At 41.1% G+C, this 18,405-nt stretch overlaps 1 long non-coding RNA gene across 1 annotated transcript in view; it reads right to left on the bottom strand.

The window, feature by feature from the left end:
- Positions 1 to 5,949: 5,949 nt before the first annotated feature.
- Positions 5,950 to 18,405, bottom strand: part of LOC308234849 — a 44,944-nt gene continuing 32,488 nt past the window's right edge. Inside the window, exons 2-3 of the long non-coding RNA XR_013959142.1 lie at positions 7,970 to 8,124; positions 5,950 to 6,287 (exon numbers count right to left, since the gene is read on the bottom strand). This is a non-coding gene — a long non-coding RNA (uncharacterized lncRNA). The remainder of the gene's footprint in view (positions 6,288 to 7,969; positions 8,125 to 18,405) is intronic.

Below are 18,405 nucleotides of genomic sequence, written 5' to 3'. Positions count from 1 at the left end.
AGCCTGAGTCAGGCATTTTGATGACATTCCTATCAGTCTGAATTAAAGAGAAATGACATCTGAAGTTAACAACCAATATTACAGCCACAAAATTGCTTTCTTTCGCTTTTAAAAATATATATTTTTATTGATTTCAGAGAGGAAGGGAGAGGGAGAGAGATAGAAACATCAGTGATGAGAGAGAATCATTGATTGGCTGTCTTCTGCATGCCCCCTACTGGGGATCAAGCCCACAACCCAGATGACCTGCCCTTTACCAGAATCAAACCTGGGACCCTTCAGTCTGCTGCCAATGCTCTGTCCACTGAGCCAAACTGGCTAGGGCTTGCTTTCTTTCTTTAGTTTTACCAGCCCTTACCCCAAATTTATTCTCTCAGCCATAACTCTTTCCAAAATATAAATATAATCCTGTTATTTGCATATTTGAAAGTCATGCAATGTCTCATTATTGTCTGAAAGGTGAAAAGTGAATGCCGGACACACAAGCCCTTGCTTTCCCAGTGACTGACCATCTGTGCATGTCCCATCCCCACTCCTCCATGTGCAGGTCATACCTGACTACTTGGGATACCATAACTGTACCTGCTGTGTGCTGTGTTGATGGTTTTTAACGCTTGCTGCTCCCTTTGCTGGAAACATCCTTGTCCTTACTTGCCTATTTGTTTTTTCATTCCAGACTCAGCTCCTTTCCTCTCCTCTATCACTGTTGTGAGTGTCCTCCCACCCCAGTCCACCAAAGAGGAGACTCTGTCCTTCAGGTGTCTTCACTGAACTCTACTCTCTCCCAGCAGCACTGCCCCAGGTTGTGTTGACATGATCTCCTTGCACATCAACTCCTGGGTTCCATGTGCTTCCTCCGGTGACTCCGCTCGAGTCTGTGTCCCCAGAATCTCACAGACAAGGCCCTGGACAAACACCGCCAAATAAAGGCAGAGGGAAACGGGGAAATGTTTCCAGAAATTGGTTTACCCAACAAATGCCTTTGTGGCCTGGAAGAATGTTTCCCTCCTTTTTTTTAATCAAGTAAATTACTTACCTCCTTTTCCATGGGGTTTTCTTTTCTGGGGACTTTTCTCGTACCTTCCTTTGAGAGATATTCTCCTGTCTTTTCATTTTGTTTGGCTTTCTCAGTCTGTTTATGTGACAGACAGAAGAGCTGTCTCCCCAGTCTTAAAAATTGACCTGATGGGGAAGCAAGCTCTGTAGGCTGTGTGCTGAGTGGTGTTGGCAGGCTGCTAGGAGCTAAGCGGGGCTTGCAGCATCCTGGCATTGGCCTACCCTGCCAAAGGGCCCCAGGTGGGGAGGCCAGGTGTGCACAGTAATGCTCTGTTGATCCCGCTTGCTCCCTTTGTGTGGGGCGGAAATGGGCTCACTCAGGCCTGTGTCTGAGAACACACTGAAAGATCTGCTGGGCCAGAGCACCCAGGATAGGGCCCCCAACCAATCCACAGAGGCTGTGGGGGACATACACAAGGATGCTCTCCAGCCCTTCTGACCCTGCAGAACTCCTGCAGCCTCCCAGCCTTCTCCATACATCCCCTCCTGTCTGTTGTACTGCAAGTAGTCCCTGTGGGAGAGACCTCTGCTTGGGCTCTAGGTGCTGGTAGTCTGGGGAAGCCTGTTGGAGCCCAGCAGGAGCTTAGGGTGCCTGGGGCACTTGGTGGCACCCCATTGTTACTGCTTGCTCCCTTTGTTATGAGGCAAAAGGCTCAGGGCAATGCAGCTGGAACCCAAACAGACCTCCCACCCGCCCTCTCCCAGTGGAGGGGAACTTATACAATGGCGCGCACCTCTCCTCCAGCCTGGTTCCTGCAGCTCCTGGAGCGGCTCCTGTGGCCTCGCAGCCTTCTCTACCCCATCTCTTTCTCTTGTTTGTTGTTCAAAAGCTATTCATTCAGCCCTCAGTTGTCTTGCAGGTGTAATTCCTGGCTATATGCCCAGGTATTGGAGATTTCTCCTGGAAGAGGACAAGCTCAGCGTCCTCCTTCACGCCCTTGGACCTTGGCCCTCCACCCAAGGCTTCTATTGTAATAATGTTCCAGGCAGAGCTTGAGGCTCTGGGGGTGCTGAGGTTTAAATCCAGGTTCCCCTTCTTTCCCGCTTTGAAATTTTGAGCACATTTATCCCCCTCTCTGAGCCTGTTTTGGTGGTAGGCAGTGAGAGAGACGTGAGCAGAGCAAGGATGATGGGCCCGAGTGCCCCGCTAAGGACAACTGTAGGGAGGGACCTTGTGCTCAGGGTGACCTTTCCACCCCTAGCTGGTCATGCAGTTTGGACCCCCTAACCTTTCCTCCCTAGAGATAGCATCTAGGCCTCAGCTGTATTTTAGCTCCTGGTCCAGAAAAACAACAAAACTGGATAAGCAACCCCAACCCCAAGGCTGACGCCAGGACCAGCTGCACTGGATAATGACCCCCCTGGCACAGACCAATCAATCAGTGGAGACCCAGGCACTGAAAGGACACACCTGGAAAGCTGCTGAATATTCTATTGTGATTTTTCCCTGGGGACCTCCCTTAAAATCTCCACCCTTAAGCCCCTTAGGACAGAGGACCCAGTGCGCTCTCCCTCCAGGAGCACACCAGAACCTTTCCCTTCTCCCTTCCCCTCCCCATCCTCATCCCCCCAGGCTTGTTCCTTACCATTACCTCATTCCCTAGGTCCAAGGGCCTTTCCTTTACCTCTGTAATTTATTTCCTAAGTCCATTTCTTATGTGAATTACTGCTTCTAACTCTGATTTTCCAAGTGTGTTAGGATTTAAGTCTTGACACTGAATTCTTTCTTAGCCAGAACTCAAGTACAGTGTTGCTGAACCAGGGTCCAGTCTGACCCCACTGGTCTAGTGCCTGGTGTGGTTCTCGAGCTGCTAATATTTCCATTATTTCCATTTCTCTAAAATAATCATGCCCATTCAAGTCCTTAGTATGGGTCCAAGCTTATAGTAACTGCTTAATTGTAGTTGTGCTGTTTTTACTATTACTTGTAGCATTACAATTTTTGTTGCTATAAGATCAAAAGATTAAACATGACCATCTCAATGGGAAAGTTTTGTAAACTGTAAAGAGCCATTGCTGAACTGTTAGTTATTAGTATTGTTTATCTCACTTAAACTTAATAAAAAAACTCAGTCATGCCTGAACCAACCTCTAAGTGTGGTAGTTTGTTTTGGGGGTGTTAGTAATATAAATGGTATGGACTACTTAGAAATTAAGAAAGTAAAAGAATTTCTAAAGTATTTCACCAACCCAAATATTCAGTGTTGGGAGCCCTCACTAGTTCTGTGGCCTCAAAAACTGCCATGTCTTTCCCCAAGTGGCATCCCAGACCTATCCAAAGCATTGTAAACTCCATCCTCCTGAGAGGATGGGTAACTGAGTGAAGATCCTGCCTGTCTGCTGGATGCATGTTCACTCATCATTCTCAGTAATTCCGGAATTTGACAGGAAGCTGAAGCCCACTGAAGAAGCAAGTACTAAAACTTCATTCCCTTAGCAAACAGCTGTGACCTTGGGAGAATAGCAAGTGGAAGCCCTTATGTTAACAGGCTCTTTTGGGTTTGTTTGTTTTTATTGTCTCTTTTAGTTAATGGCACGGCTCTGGAGAGATTCTCTTAGGGGAGAATCTGCCTAAGTGGCTAGCAGCATGATTGATTAACAAGATGTTTTGTTTCCATTGTCTCACAGACAAGCATAACTATTCTGTCCTCTAAAAAACTGCTAACTCCTACAACAATACAGTATCTTATAAATCATGAATGAACATAAAACCCACAGAGATGAAAAATGAAAATTTCTTTCAGAGAACACAATTAAGGGATTGATTTTATTATTTACAATGAATGATAAGTACAAGTATTTCCTCTCTTCAACTGTATCCACAGAGAACATTTTATTTTAAATTTATCTTTATTGTTGAGAGTATTACAGATGCCCCCCCTTTTTTCCCCATTGATGTCCTTTACCCTGCACCCACCCCTCCCAAGCCTTCACCACATATTGTCTGTGTACATGAGCTATGCTTATCCTATATAATAAAAGGCTAATATGCAAATCAACCGAACAGCAGAATGACCAGTTGCTATGACATGCACTGACCACCAGGGGGCAGATGCTCAATGCAGGAGCTGCCCCCTGGTGGTCAGTGTGCTCCCACAGGGGGAGCACTGCTCAGCCAAAAGCCCTGAGTTGGGCTCATTGGCTGCCGAGTGCAGTGCTAAGGATGTCTAACTGACAGTCCAGGAGCGGCCTAAGCCGTCAATCAGACATCCCTAGAGGGCTCCTGGACTGCAAGAGGGCACAGGTGGGCTAAGGAAACCCCACCCCACCCTCCAGTGCACAATTTTTGATTTTCATGCACCAGGCCTCTAGTATGCATATAAATTCCCAGGTTAATCTCTCCCCACCCTCCCACCCCATACCTTCCCTCTGAGATTTGTCAGTTTGTTCCATGCTTCTATGTCTCTGGATCTATTTTATTCATCAGTTTATTTTGTTCATTGGATTTCACATATGAGTGAGATAATGGGATTCCTGTCTTTCTGACTGGTTTATTTTGCTTAGCATAATACTCTTCAGGTCTCTTCATGTTGTCTCAAAGGGTAAGAGATCCGTCTTTCTTATTGCTGCACAGTATTCCATGGTATAAATGTACCACAGTTTTTTTATCCACTCCTCTACTGCTGGGCCCTTGGCCTGTATCCCTATCTGAGCTACTGTAAATTCTTCTTCTATGAACATAGGGGTGCATATATTCTTTCTGATTGGTATTTCCGGTTTCTTAGGATATAGTCCTAGAAGTGAGATCACTGGGTCGAATGGCCGTTCCATTTATAATTTTTTTAGGAAACCCTATACTGTTTTCCATAGTGGCTGCACCAGTCTGCATTCCCACCAGCAGTGTACTAGGGTTCCCTTTTCTCCATATCCTTGCCAGCAATTGTCATCAACAAAATTAAAAGGGAACCCACTGCATGGGAGAACATATTTGCCAATGACAGATCTGATAAGGGGTTAATTTCCAAAACTTATAAGGAATTCATACAATGTAACAAAAGGAAGACAAATAATCCAATTTAAAAAATTAGCAAAGAACCTAAACAGACACTTCTCCAAAGTAGACATACAGAAGGCCAAGAGACATAAAAAAATATGCTCAGTCACAATGATCAGAAAGATATAAATTAAAAGGACAATGAGGTATCACCTCACACCTGTCAGAATGACTACCATCACAGAGAACATTTTGAATTAGGATTCTTTTTGGTCTTCTGAACAGCCCAGATGACCAACTAGCAAGAAAGTGAGATGAGCCTACGGCTGGAGTTCTAGGCTGTGCTCCAGGTTCAAGCTCCCTGCAGAAGTCAGCAGAGAAGCCTGGGCAGCATTTATATTTTGAGATCCCTGACCCTTAGATATTTCCTCTGATCTTAGATTTAGGTCGTCAAGGTGAGTGGCTATCAGTTACAATTAGGAATGCCAGGCTAAATACAGGATGTCTAGTCAAATATGAATTTCAGATAAACAATGGATAATCTTTTAGAATAATTTGAGATATACTTATACTAAAACTTTGGGATATAGTAAAAAACATATTCATTTTTTGCCCTAACCGGTTTGGCTCAGTGGATAGAGCATTGGCCTGCGGACTGAAGGGTCCCAGGTTCGATTCCGGTCAAGGGCATGTACCTTGGTTGTGGGCACAGCTGATCAATGTTTCTCTCTCATTGATGTTTCTAACTCTCTCCCTTCCTCTCTGTAAAAATCAATAAAATGTATTTTTTTAAAAAGTATTCATTTTTAATCTAAAATTCAAATTTAACTGGGTCTTTTGTATTTTTATTTGCTACATTTGACAGCCCTTATTATAACCAACTTATAAGGCTTTACCCATTACCTTATATAAATTTTCCACTAAAGAGAAAATGAAAAGTGAGTCCTAGTCACTGGCCCCAATTACCACACCCTCTACTATATCCTACTTCCATGTCCAGAAATAAGTAGTTCCTTTAATGTTAATAGATACCAGTTACTTCGGTGGTCGGCAAATTGCGGCTTGCGAGCCACATGCGGCTCTTTGTCCCCTTGAGTGTGGCTCTTCCACAAAATACCATGTGCGGGTGCGCACGTACAGTGCGATTGAAATTCGTGGCCCATGCGCAGAAGTTGGTTTTCGGCTCTCAAAAGAAATTTCAATCGTTGTACTGTTGATATTTGGCTCTGTTGACTAATGAGTTTGCCGACCACTGAGTTACTTCATTGGCCTAACTGAACTTTTCTTTTGTCTTTTCCTTAGAAGGAGAAAAGGAGAAGGTTAGTGAGTGTTTTCAGCCAATGCCAACATGTACAAAGTGCAAAGCAAATACTTGTAAACAGAGTTCATAAATTTCCTTCTTTTTATGATTAATTTATTTTGGCAGATAGTGGAAGACACTTCCATCTATTATAGGCTATTTCTGAATCAAGTTGCTGCAAAGGAAAGAACAAGAGTATGAGAATCATACAAAGTATTTTTAAATCCCACCTCCGGGATGTACAAGTTGGATGACCTGTTTCTCAGCATTTTGATTTATAATGGGCCAATAATTCAGTACCAGCTTTACAGGATTATTGTGTGGGTTAGGTGGCATGATGGAGGAAAAGACTAAAAATGTTGGTCTTTGGGTTCTCCTCCGTTACACCTCTGAATTCCTAAGATGCTTCATCTTTCAAAATATAAGCATAGTCAAGGCACTGTTTCTCCCCCTCCTACAGGGCTTCCACCTTGTGGACCTGTTTGTGGCCCAGGATTATCTGCTCAGACATCCTCTCTACTCCCTAGCTCTAATCACCCTCATCTTCATATAGGTCTGCCCTATAATCCCAATATTTAGGATAGGAATCTTTATAATTCCAAATCTGTAGATATTAAAATAGTCTGCTTTATCTATTCCTAAATACTTTTTGGAAGAGAATACCTAAAATTGTTAGCAGTTGCTCTCTGATTTCAGAAGTAATGGTAATGTTCACTCAATGTTACCAAGTTGTGAAGTTTTGCAAATTTTGAACTGTAAGTATGCATTAAATGTAATATAAAGTTATTTTTAACAGAGTACCAGAAAGATTTATGAATTACTAAAATCTCATAGCCAATAGGAGGCAGAAATGGACCTTGAATCTCCTAACTCAAAATGTTGGGCTTATTCCCCTCCAACTTACTTTCTGGTTTGTTCCGTACTTACCAAGTAGCTAGCAAATGTGTGTTGACTGAATGATTTCCTACTAATGATAATTTTCCATTGTACTATCTTAACTTAGAAATAAACCTATTTCATCAAAAAATGTGAAACCATTCATTTCCTCTGCTTTTCTATCAGCATGTTTCCATACAGAAGATTTTGGTCTTTGTTACTGACACTGCCTCAGTACTAACATCCCCTTCCACCAAAGCTAAATGCCACTTACACATGCATAATATCCTCATGTGGACACTCATAAAGGAGTGTTGCCTTGGAGATCATTTATCCTGCACCCTGCCTAAAGCAGGTATGCCTTTAGAATAGATGATCACCCAACTTCCACCTAAAAAGATTAGTGCCAAGGAGTTGCTTTTTGGCAGTTATTTGGAATACAGCAAATGATTAAAATGTGTTCATTATATTAGGCTGAGCCCAGCCTCTCTAACTTCCACCTATTGTTCATAGGGAAGCCCTCTGGACTCAAATTCTCATCCCTTCTACTTTAAGGCTGCTTTTCAAATGTTTTTAGACATATCAGTATCTCCTAAAAGTTTCTCTTCCCTTCTTTTAGCTCAACATTGTAAAAAATTAAGCCTCCTTCTCAACTTCCTTATTCACCTAACTTTTAATTTCATATCTTGTAATTGGTAATCTGAAAGTAACGTGAATGTGTTAGTCAGAGTAACACCAACTGCTATAACAAATAGATCTAAAATTATACAATGTTTCAAATACAACAGGAATTTATTTCTTACGCCTGCAAGAGTCCAAGGTGGGTGTTCGTGGCTGGCAGGTAGCTTTTCTTGACTTAATGTTATGGAAGCCCAGCATCTTCACATTACTTGGCTCTCTAATCAAATAGGACTTCATATCATTGTTTTCATCCAACCGATAAAAGGAACAAGAGGATCTGAAAAAGATATACCCATGTCTTCAAAACTCTTTCCTAGATGAGATAGTCATCATTTCTGCTCATATTCTAAAGGGAAAAAGAATCACATGATCTCCCCTGAATGCAAGGAGGAGATGGAGGTGGCAGTGGGAGGTATGATCTCCTCCTGGGTTGTTACTTCCCCACAACCTATATTATTGAAATTTAGAGAACATTTTAGTTGGTAGTAACCATCTCTGCTGTAGTGTGAGAGTAAATCAGATTTGTCAACAGAATAACAAAGTGCTATCACCATCAGTGACAAGAATTTCTCCTTTATTGGCTTTCTCTTGGTTCTTGCATCCATCTGTTTTCCTACTACCTTCTTCCAGGGTTTTCTACTCTGTTCCATTGAAAAACTCACCCATTGTCATATGTTCTCCTTGAAAAGGAAAAATGCTACTTATTCTGACATAGTGCTTTAATGGCACAATGACCATTCCATATCCCAATTTTTGAGATTTTAAAATTTGGAAAAATGCCCTGTCCAGGCAGCTCAGTTGGATTGAGTGTTATCCTGATCCGCCAAGGTTGCAGGTTCAATACCTGATCAGGGCATATACAAGAATCAACCAATGAATTCTCTCTCATTCTCTCTCTCTTTCTTTCTCTCTCTCATTCTCTCTCTCTCTCTTTCTCTCTCTCTCTCTCTCTCTCTCTTCCTTCTTCTTTCTAAATTTAATAAAATAAATAAATAAAATTTGGAAAAATGTATTTTAGAATCACATGTAGTATGGTATCTGCTATCACACACACACACACACACACACACACACACACATGCAGAAACATGTCTGGCTTTGTTGTTGTTTTTATTTGTTTTTACTAATTTAGAAATTCTATATATTGTTCCTTTTATTCAACAATCCTATAGCCCATAGGGAATTGTTTTCATCAATTTGGGAATTTTCCAATGACAGGACATTTATCTTATCGATCCACTCTGCCAGCCCTGTGTTATAAGGAGTATGACTTGAGACTGGAATTTAGAGTGTTTAAGTTTCATCACCTTGTCACAGGAGAGTTAGCCATATTGAGCTAAGCAATGGTAGTGAGTATGGCCAATGAAAGTAGCCTGACAGTTTGAAAGATGGGCTCACATTTATAAATAATGAGAGTCTAGTCACCATCTGTATGAATAATATTTCATTTTATGTTTAGTTCATTAAAGTCAAATATCCCAAGCAGCCATGTCATTGGTTTTAACTGATGATAAAGTTTGGGGTGAATTCCACAAAATAGGACAATACTTTGGCAGAAAATGAGTTAGAAAATTTCTTTCTGCTAAGTTTTGAAGACTATGGAAAGGCCTCTTCAGGCCTCAAATGTATTCTTCTGGTGGTCCCTCATGAGCCAGAAAGGTCTCATAATAAATCACTCCATGATACTGAGGCATGGAAGAATCCAATAAAGTAAAAATGTATTATCTTTGAGTAGTAAGTTCCTAAAAACAAATTTTGTTACCAGCCAAGTCATTAAATACTTACTGAGGAAGGCCTAGTAAAAAGGCATTCTTTGTCTGTGTTGTTTTGAATAATGGAAGGTGAGAGTTTTAGAGCTAAGAATGCTATAAGGGTAAGGCCAGGCTGAAGAAGGGCTCTCTGGACAGTCAATCAGATATGGTAGCTCCTGTGCACCCAGACAAACAGTGGAATTTAATCCATGTTGTGGTAATATATAGAAATGTTTAAAAATGCTTTAAAAATGTCTAAAATGCTAAAAAGGTTTTGAAATGTTTGAGTTAACTTTCTTGAAACTTAAAGTGTGATATTAAGGACACATTCCCAACTGCCCTGAAGTGTGTGTACCCCATAGATAAGAATTTGAACTTCAGTTACTAACTCAGAGTGACTTGCTAAGATAACCATATGTGTGAGTGATGTATTCTCCCTAGATAATCACATGTAGCCCCTCGCCTTGTTTGAGATTAACATGTGTGCACTGTCATAATTCATTGATAGCCACCTGAACTGCTGTGGGTATGAAACAGGCTTTAAAAATAGGTTCTGGCCAGCTAAAAGTGCTCGCCTGTCGAGACAGCCACAATCTGGCAAGCGACACTGCTCAACGCTCCTCTCCCTGCCAGACCACAGAAGAACAACTAGTACCTCCCGATCGAGATGTGACCGAGCTCTCGGGTGAGGAACACTGGCCCCCTGCATCCGGACCGAACCAGCCCAGCTGCCGGACCCCAGAGGACAGCACCACCGGGATCCCGTTTAAGTCTGTACCCACAGCATCAGGAACTTGTGTAATAAAGTGCTATGTGATTTGCAACTGCATATGTTTCATGTGGTGTAATTCCTCCAGCAGTTAATTGAATTATTTTGCGTACACTTAAAATTGAAATTAAAGCTCCTGGTCTTTTCGGTCCTAAGTCTGCCCTTGGTCCTGCTTGCGTAGAATAGCCTCTTCGCTAGCAACTACTTGAATGTCCCAACTCCTGCATGGTTAGTTTATCAAAAGGGATGCCTTAGATAAAACACCCCAGATCCTTTCCTGGGATCTACTTGGGACAACCCAGCATGAACTACACTATTACCACAGGGCCAAGAACTTAAAATAGCCAGGTTTCCAAATTTCCTTTTAATTAGGTTAAACAATTTGTAGATACCAAAGCAACCGGAGATTCATTAGCAAAAGCCTATGGTGCAAGGTAGGTCATACATTCAAGCAAAGGTAGAAAGCTGCAGGGCAACATGAACAATGTAAAAGCTGTGTCTGAATCAGCAGAGAAACATGAAGAAGAGAGGAGAAAATTCATAGACACTTACTATACTCAGTATACACTGATGGTAACAAAACTGAAAATAAAAACTGTTTGTTTTAATTATCCACATTTCCCAACTTCATGGATATGGGCTGACCCTGAAAACTGGAAAATCCTCTTCCATTTCTCTTACCAAGCCACCATTTACTAGTATTTGTTCAGACACCTATATATTAGCAAAGCTTACTCTTTGCAGTGAAGGCCAAAGGCTTCCAAATGGTTTTTGCAAACAGCTGTACAGCCATGACAAGTTACCAGAACCCATTGCTTCTGTGGACCCCAGGAAGAGAGATTCATTTGTTGTGATGCCTAAGAAAGAATTTACCTGCTGAGATGGACTCCCCAGGGTCAAACGAGAGCATACATTTCTTGAAGAATCTAGTGGTTATCTGCTGTCAGGGGCTTCTAGCATATTCTGTACACCTGGGAGAATTTTTTACTAAACTACTGGTTTCCTGCACTGTCTCCTGCTCCTTCAAACCCACTGAGTCAAGTACTACAAAGGAGTTCCTGGTTTCATCTTACCACAAATGCACTGAGACCTGCCCCATTCAATCAGAACTGCTCCATAACAACCAATCAGGATGCATAATACCGACCAATCAGAACTGTGTGAACGATTCAGACCAATCAGAACCATAGTAATTTGGGTCCAATGGACCTAATTAGAAACCTGAGTGTCAACTTTCTGTATATAAAAAGAATGGCCTTGCCCTGGCCTGTGGCTTGGTTGCTTGGAGCTGTGTTGGGTACACCAAAGAGTTGCTGGTTTGAGTCCCGGTCAGGGCACATACCTAGGCTGCAGGTTCCATTCCAGGTTGGGGCAACAGATGGATCTTTTTCACTCACATTGTTCTCTCTCTCTCTCTCTCTCTCTCCTCTCCACCCTGTCCTCCTTCCACAACTCTCTAAAATCAATAAAAACATATCCTCAGAGGAGAATCTTTCCCTTTTTGCCAGAGGTGGTGCCACCCCAGTTTGAAAACTATTTACCTGAGTAAAGTCTCTCCTTTTTCCTTCCATACCTTTGGGATTTGTTTGCATTTCTAACAGAAAAACAACTCAGAAAATCTCTGCCCCTGGGCCTTTTGGAAAGTCATACTTCCAATGGCCCTAGGGGTGCATTGCTGAGGGAGCAGATGAGAGCTCAAGAAATTTGTGGAACTTGAGCCCTCGCTTTTGAAGTTACTTTTTCCTGTGGACTGATTTTTTCAGTTTGATTTTACATTTAAGAGAGGAAATATGGAGCCAGGCTCCACTCACACTTTAACTCATTTACCAGAAGAAAGTCAAATCACAGAGCAACAGAGTTGCCCCAAAGGCCCTGGTGTGGGAATGGGGTGAGGGATTTAGGAGAAAGAGGTCGGGGAGGGGAGGAGGAGAAGGAAAGAGAAGACTGAAATTCCATTCTGCAAGAAGAGCCTCAAGTTTAATCCCTAAAGTACTGCAAAGTGATTAAACTCACCTAGTTCACACCTGCCTTAAAAAGAATACAGATATATGGAAGAAGAGAAAATTTGGAAATTCATAAAATGGTTCTTTGGACATCATAAAACATTCATTTGGGATTCAGAGGGCTGATCCCACTTAGCATGTTAAACTTATATGGATTCTGGCTGCAAAATTGGAGGAGAAAGGTCTGAGCAGTTATAAAGCAGAACCCTGTCTCCTGTTTTTCCGGAGGGAGTGAACTAAGAACCATCCAGTATAGTGGATGGTTTCTGAAAGGACAGTCTACAAAAGGAGCATAAAGGGTATTCCTTGGGGTGGCCGAGGATTTTCTTGGATCCTATGCTGCTAAAACATCCTCAAGGCAGACATAACAGATGTGTGGGGAGGTTCTTGAAGCATTTCCTACAAATGTTGGTTTCAGAGAGGGTTTTTCCACCCATTTCAATGTCATTTATGAGGGCTGGATTAAAAAGGTTAACATAAGGGCCTGTGTGACTTTTATCAGACCACTTATACAGCATCAAGAGAGGGAAGTTATTTGCATTTGCTTGTTTTTTATAAAGGTTTCAGTTTGTCCTCTAACAATTTCAATATGCACTTCCAAAAATTTGAAAATGCCACTCAATACAATCTTATCACTCTTTTTTACTTTGAAAACTTTTCTCTTTATTTTTCAAGTGCTAGCATAGTTAATGCAATTGTTTCCGTAGATAATTAAACACAGAGTACAATAAGCATCTGGAAACTCAGTACATCAGTGACAAAAGAATATGATGAAGAAAAACAAACAATTGTCTAGCCAATAGAAATATGCAGTAAAATTAGGATTATTAAATGGTCTTCTGCAAGAATAAGAATATGAAGACTTTGCATTTCTATAGCATCATTATCATCATTAAGATTTTTATTATTGGCTCTCATCCTATGAGAGCAAAAGAAAATAAACTACTATCTGGGAGTAATTTGTTCCCCCATATGATGTGAATTAAGTTTTCTTGAAAAACAGGGTTCTATTCTGAGCACTGGGGACAGATTCTCACTAGGGAGTCCATCCTGATGTGAGTGCAGCAGCATAGGAGGCAGCCAGGAAAGCAGGAAATTGTGAGGCCAACCCTTAACCAAAAGGAGTCCTCCCAGGCTCCCACAGCTAGCTGATAGTCCTTCTGACTCCCAGCACTTTCCCAAGCTATTGCAATTTCTTCAGGCCTCCCAAACTGAGCACACCGCAGGGAAGGGGAAGCACGTTTCTTTCCTTTATTCCAGCCAGACTTTTTTCTTCTCTTCTCCTAGGAAGGTCTCAGAACCTTCTCTGCCCAATAAAAGTCTTATACTGGCTCACTAAGTCAACTTGGTCACATCATCACCCTATCACTGACATAAACACCTTCAACTCATGACTGAGGTAGTTCAAAGGTCAAGAGCAGAGGATATCTCATGAAACCCACTCTACTACCCATCAGCTCTATCACCTTGGGCAGTCTCAATGCTTCCATTTTCACTTCTATTAATGGAGTGATGCTGCATTTTTATTAAGTAGCACCAAAAAGAGCATATGACCCAATGCAGAACCCCAATAAATGGTAGCTTTTAGTATTATTTAATATTGTATTAAGGAATGACATGTAAAGGCTTTAGCTCAGGTAAATTACCTCATTGGACAAAATCTTTTCAATGCCTGAGATATGTACTTTAAATTTGACATATTTAAAAGGCTCATTGCTTTATCAAAGGATCTTTTGTTCCCATGCACTAACTAAAACTAACTTGGTCTAGCTTCAGCAAAAAAAAAAAAAAATAATAATAATAAAAAAAATGAGGTTATGGGGGGATTTAGAGGTAGCATTATTTCTCAGAATCAAAGAAGCTGAATCTCTAAAGCAACTCTGTCCAATAGAAAATTAATTTTACACTTAAAATGTTCTAACAGAGTAAAAGGAAATAGGTGAAATTAACTTTTATTTTTTTATTTTTATTTATTTATTTTTTAAAATTTAATAAATCTTTATTGTTCAGATTATTACAATTGTTTCTCCTTTTTCCCCCATAGCTCCCCTCCACCCGGTTCCCACCCCACCCTTTGCCCTTACCTCCCCCCACACTGTCTTCATCCATAGGTGTACGATTTTTGTCCATTCTCTTCCTGCACCCCCACACCCCTTCCCCCCTGAGAATTATCAGTTCACTCCCTTTCTATGCCCCTGATTCTATTATATTCACCAGTTTATTCTGTTCCTCAGATTTTTAATTCACTTGATTTTTAGAATCACTTGTTGATAGATATGTATTTGTTGTTCATAATTTTTCTCTTTACATTTTTCTTCTTCCTCTTCTTAAAGAATACCTTTCAGCATTTCATATAATACTGATTTGGTGGTGATGAACTCCTTTAGCTTTTTCTTATCTGTGAAGCTCTTTATCTGACCTTCCATTCTGAATAATAGCTTTGCTGGGTAGAGTAGTCTTGGTTGTAGGTTCTTGCTATTCATCACTTTGAATATTTCTTGTCACTCCCGTCTGGCCTGCATAGTTTCTGTTGAGAAATCAGGTGACAATGGTATGGGTGCTCCCTTGTAGGTAATTAACTGTTTTTTCTCTTGCTGCTTTTAATATTCTCTCTTCGTCTTTTGTTCTTGGCATTTTAATTATGATGTGTCTTGGTGTGGTCCTCTTTGGATTTCTTTTGTTTGGGGTTCTGTGTGCTTCCTGGACTTGTAAGTCTATTTCTTTCACCAGGTTGGGGAAGTTTTCAGTCATTATTTCTTCAAATAGGTTTTCAGTATCTTGCTCTCTCTCTTCTTCTGGCACCCCCATAATTCTGATGTTGGTACGCTTGAAGTTGTCCCAGAGGCTTCTTACACTATCTTAAACTTTTTGGATTCTTTTTTCTTTTTTTTGCTTTTCCAGTTGGGTGTTTTTTGCTTCTTTGTATTTCAAATCTTTAACTTGATTCTTGCGTTCCTCTAATCTGCTGTTGGGTCTCTGTATAATATTTTTTATTTCAGTCAGTGTATGTTTAATTTCTAGTTGGTCCTTTTTCATATCTTCGAGGGTCTCGTTATATTTATCGGCCTTTTCTAGGATATTCTTGAAAAGCCTTATAACCGTGGTTTTGAATTCTATATCCAGTCATTTGTTTTCCTCCATTTCTTTCGTTTGTGATCTGTTTCTTCGTCTCCCCATTTTTCACTGCTTCCCTGAGTTGTAGGGTAGCTTTGTGTGCTAGGTTTCCTATATGGCCCAGTGGGTCAGCCTCCCCAGTTAACCTGAGGTGGACACTCTTGGTGCACCCCTTTGTGGACTGTGTGTACAGCCTTGTTGTAGTTAAGTCTTGATTGTTGTTGGTATCACTAGGAGGAATAGACCTCCAGGCCAGTTGTCTATGAGGATCAGCTGTGTCTACACTCCGTACCTCAGCTCTTTGCCGCTCCTTCTCCCTGAGCTTTCCTCTTTCCTTTTAGTTGTAGAATTTCCACTCAGCCAGCTTTCCTGTGGTTCTGGATGGTGTCCGTTCTTTTAGCTGTAGTTTTGAAATTGTTGTGCGGGGCATCAGTTTAGGTGCTTACCTATGCCGCCATCTTGGTTTCTCCCCGGTGAAATTAACTTTAATCCAATATACCCAAAATACTATGATTTCAGTATTGAATAAGTATAAAATATTGAGATATTTTACATTATTTTTTCATACTAAGTTTTTGGAATCTTGTGTATTTTACTTGTACAGTACAACTCAATTTGGACTAGCCACATTTTCAAGGGCTCAAGAGCTACAGGTTGTGAGTGGCTACCCTACTGGAGAGCAGCAGCATCGCCTCCTGAAAGTAAGACTAGAGATCTGTGGATAACCACATACAGTCTCTCTGCTGGACTGTTTTCTGCCCTCTGCTTATATTCTTCTCCCTTTGGGACTAACTTTTTCTGACCTCTCTGTGCATGTTTACAATGGCTGGTCCATAGAGCAAGAGTATCAAACTGTGCCTAAAATCTACCCACACTCAGATGCTACCTATAATTCAAATATTTAGTCCATTAAAAAGATTAATCTGATTGACATAACTTGGCACATGTCCACTCCAGTTCCTAGCAAGTATGGGGAAGTGAGGGCAGAAAGAAGTATTACCATCATGGTTACCTGAGTTTGGAATAAAGCCCTGATGGATCATTCTCTGGGGTTCCTTCCAGAGTTAACATTTTCTGTAGACAATGGCACCTCTTCTTCAACAATAATGCTTAAATTAAGTTCACACTTGATTTGTTTTTTAATTGAGGATATTAGGTAAAAGTCTGTGCAATTAATATCTTTTTTTTTAATATATTTTATTGATATTTTACAGAGAGAAAGGGAGAGGGACAGAGAGCTAGAAACATCGATGAGAGAGAAACATCGATCAGCTGCCTCCTGCACACCCCCCACTGGGGATGTGCCCGCAACCAAGGTACATGCCCTTGACCGGAATCGAACCCGGGACCCTTCAGTCCGCAGGCCGACGCTCTATCCACTGAGCCAAACCGGTTTCGGCTGCAATTAATATCTTAAATCAGGTATCTTAAATCAATGTCAAGCACCAACTTAATTTTGTAAGCTATTTGTTTTTTGTTTGTGCAAGCCAGATACTAAATATTTTTAATAGATTTTTATTGATTCTAGAGAGCAGGGGAGGAGAGAGAGAGAGAGAGAGAGAGAGAGAGAGAGAGAGAGAGAGAGAGAGAGAAACATCAATGATGAGAGAGAATCATTGACCGCTCCTTCCTGCATGCCCCCTACTGGAGATAGAGCCCGAAACTTGGGCATGTGCTCTGACCAGGAATGGAACCATGACCTCCTGGTTCATGGGTTGGTGCTCAACCACTGAGCAACACCAGCTGGGACAGATAGTAAATATTTTAGGCTTTATGTGTCGAGAAACAAAAATTGAGGATATTATATAGTTACTTATGTAAGCATGTAAAAATGTTAAAACCATTCTTAGCTCAAAGGTAATGCAATAATAGGTGACAGAGCAGATTTGCTGCATGAGGTATAATGTGTAGACCCTGTCCTACATAATTCTGTCCCTCTCATATTGTGTATTAAATAATGATCCCTGGGCTTAAGTCTGGTTCTTTCATTTCCCCATGAAAAACTATAACAGCCCCTAATGTTAGGAGCATGCTGGAGTTCAGCTTTATTATTCAGAAATTAAAAAGAAAGAGACTGTGCTCAGAAGAAGCCAAGGGATCACCATCATTAAGTGAGCCAGGTTCCCTCCTGCTGCTTTCAGGTTCCTGAAGCCTGGGCCTTAGAGGGAGCATTTGTCTTATGTACACACAGAAGGTACAGTTATTGAAGAAACTCATCTCCTAAGAGGGCACACCTGGTCACACAGATCCTGGCTCACCCCCAGGTGAGCTATTGCTATAATTTTCTCACTGGCAATTATTCTCAGTAGCAATGAATCAAGCTACTATCCTGGACAGTTGGAGCACAAAAGCATATTCCATCTTTAGTCCCTTTGGGAAGGGAGGGCATATAACCTGATTTTAAAAAATTGGAGTTGTGATGTCTATCTCACAGGGTGGCTGTAATGACTAAAAAAAAATTATCACTTAGCAGCATGCTTGACATAAATTAAATCGCTGAATATAAGGTGATAGTGATGATGCAATGATGATGATGATGGTGGTGATATGGTGATGGTGCTGATGGTGGAAATGATTATATTTCAGAGGATCAAACCGAAGAGTTCCTCCTAGTAACATATGAATTCACCTTCAGAGGATCTAAGTTCCAAGTGCCTCTGCCCTGTCAGTAGGCATGCTAATATTTGATCCTTACTAATATTATTCAGATTTGGAATTTCCACATTAGTCTCCACATATTTCCTATCACTCCCATTTCAGTAATTTTAATGAGGGGCAGCAGTTACTTGTAACATGTTCCTTAAAAATTTAGATTATAAGGTAGATGTTACACACACACACACACACACACACACACACTCACACCATACCTACACAACTTTTATGGACAAACAAGTTTGGCAATTATTGAGCTAAATAAG

Source organism: Plecotus auritus (assembly GCF_963455305.1).
Source record: "Plecotus auritus genome assembly, chromosome: 9".
Classification (NCBI taxonomy): domain Eukaryota; kingdom Metazoa; phylum Chordata; class Mammalia; order Chiroptera; family Vespertilionidae; genus Plecotus; species Plecotus auritus.
This window is presented reverse-complemented; position numbering and strand designations above follow the sequence as displayed.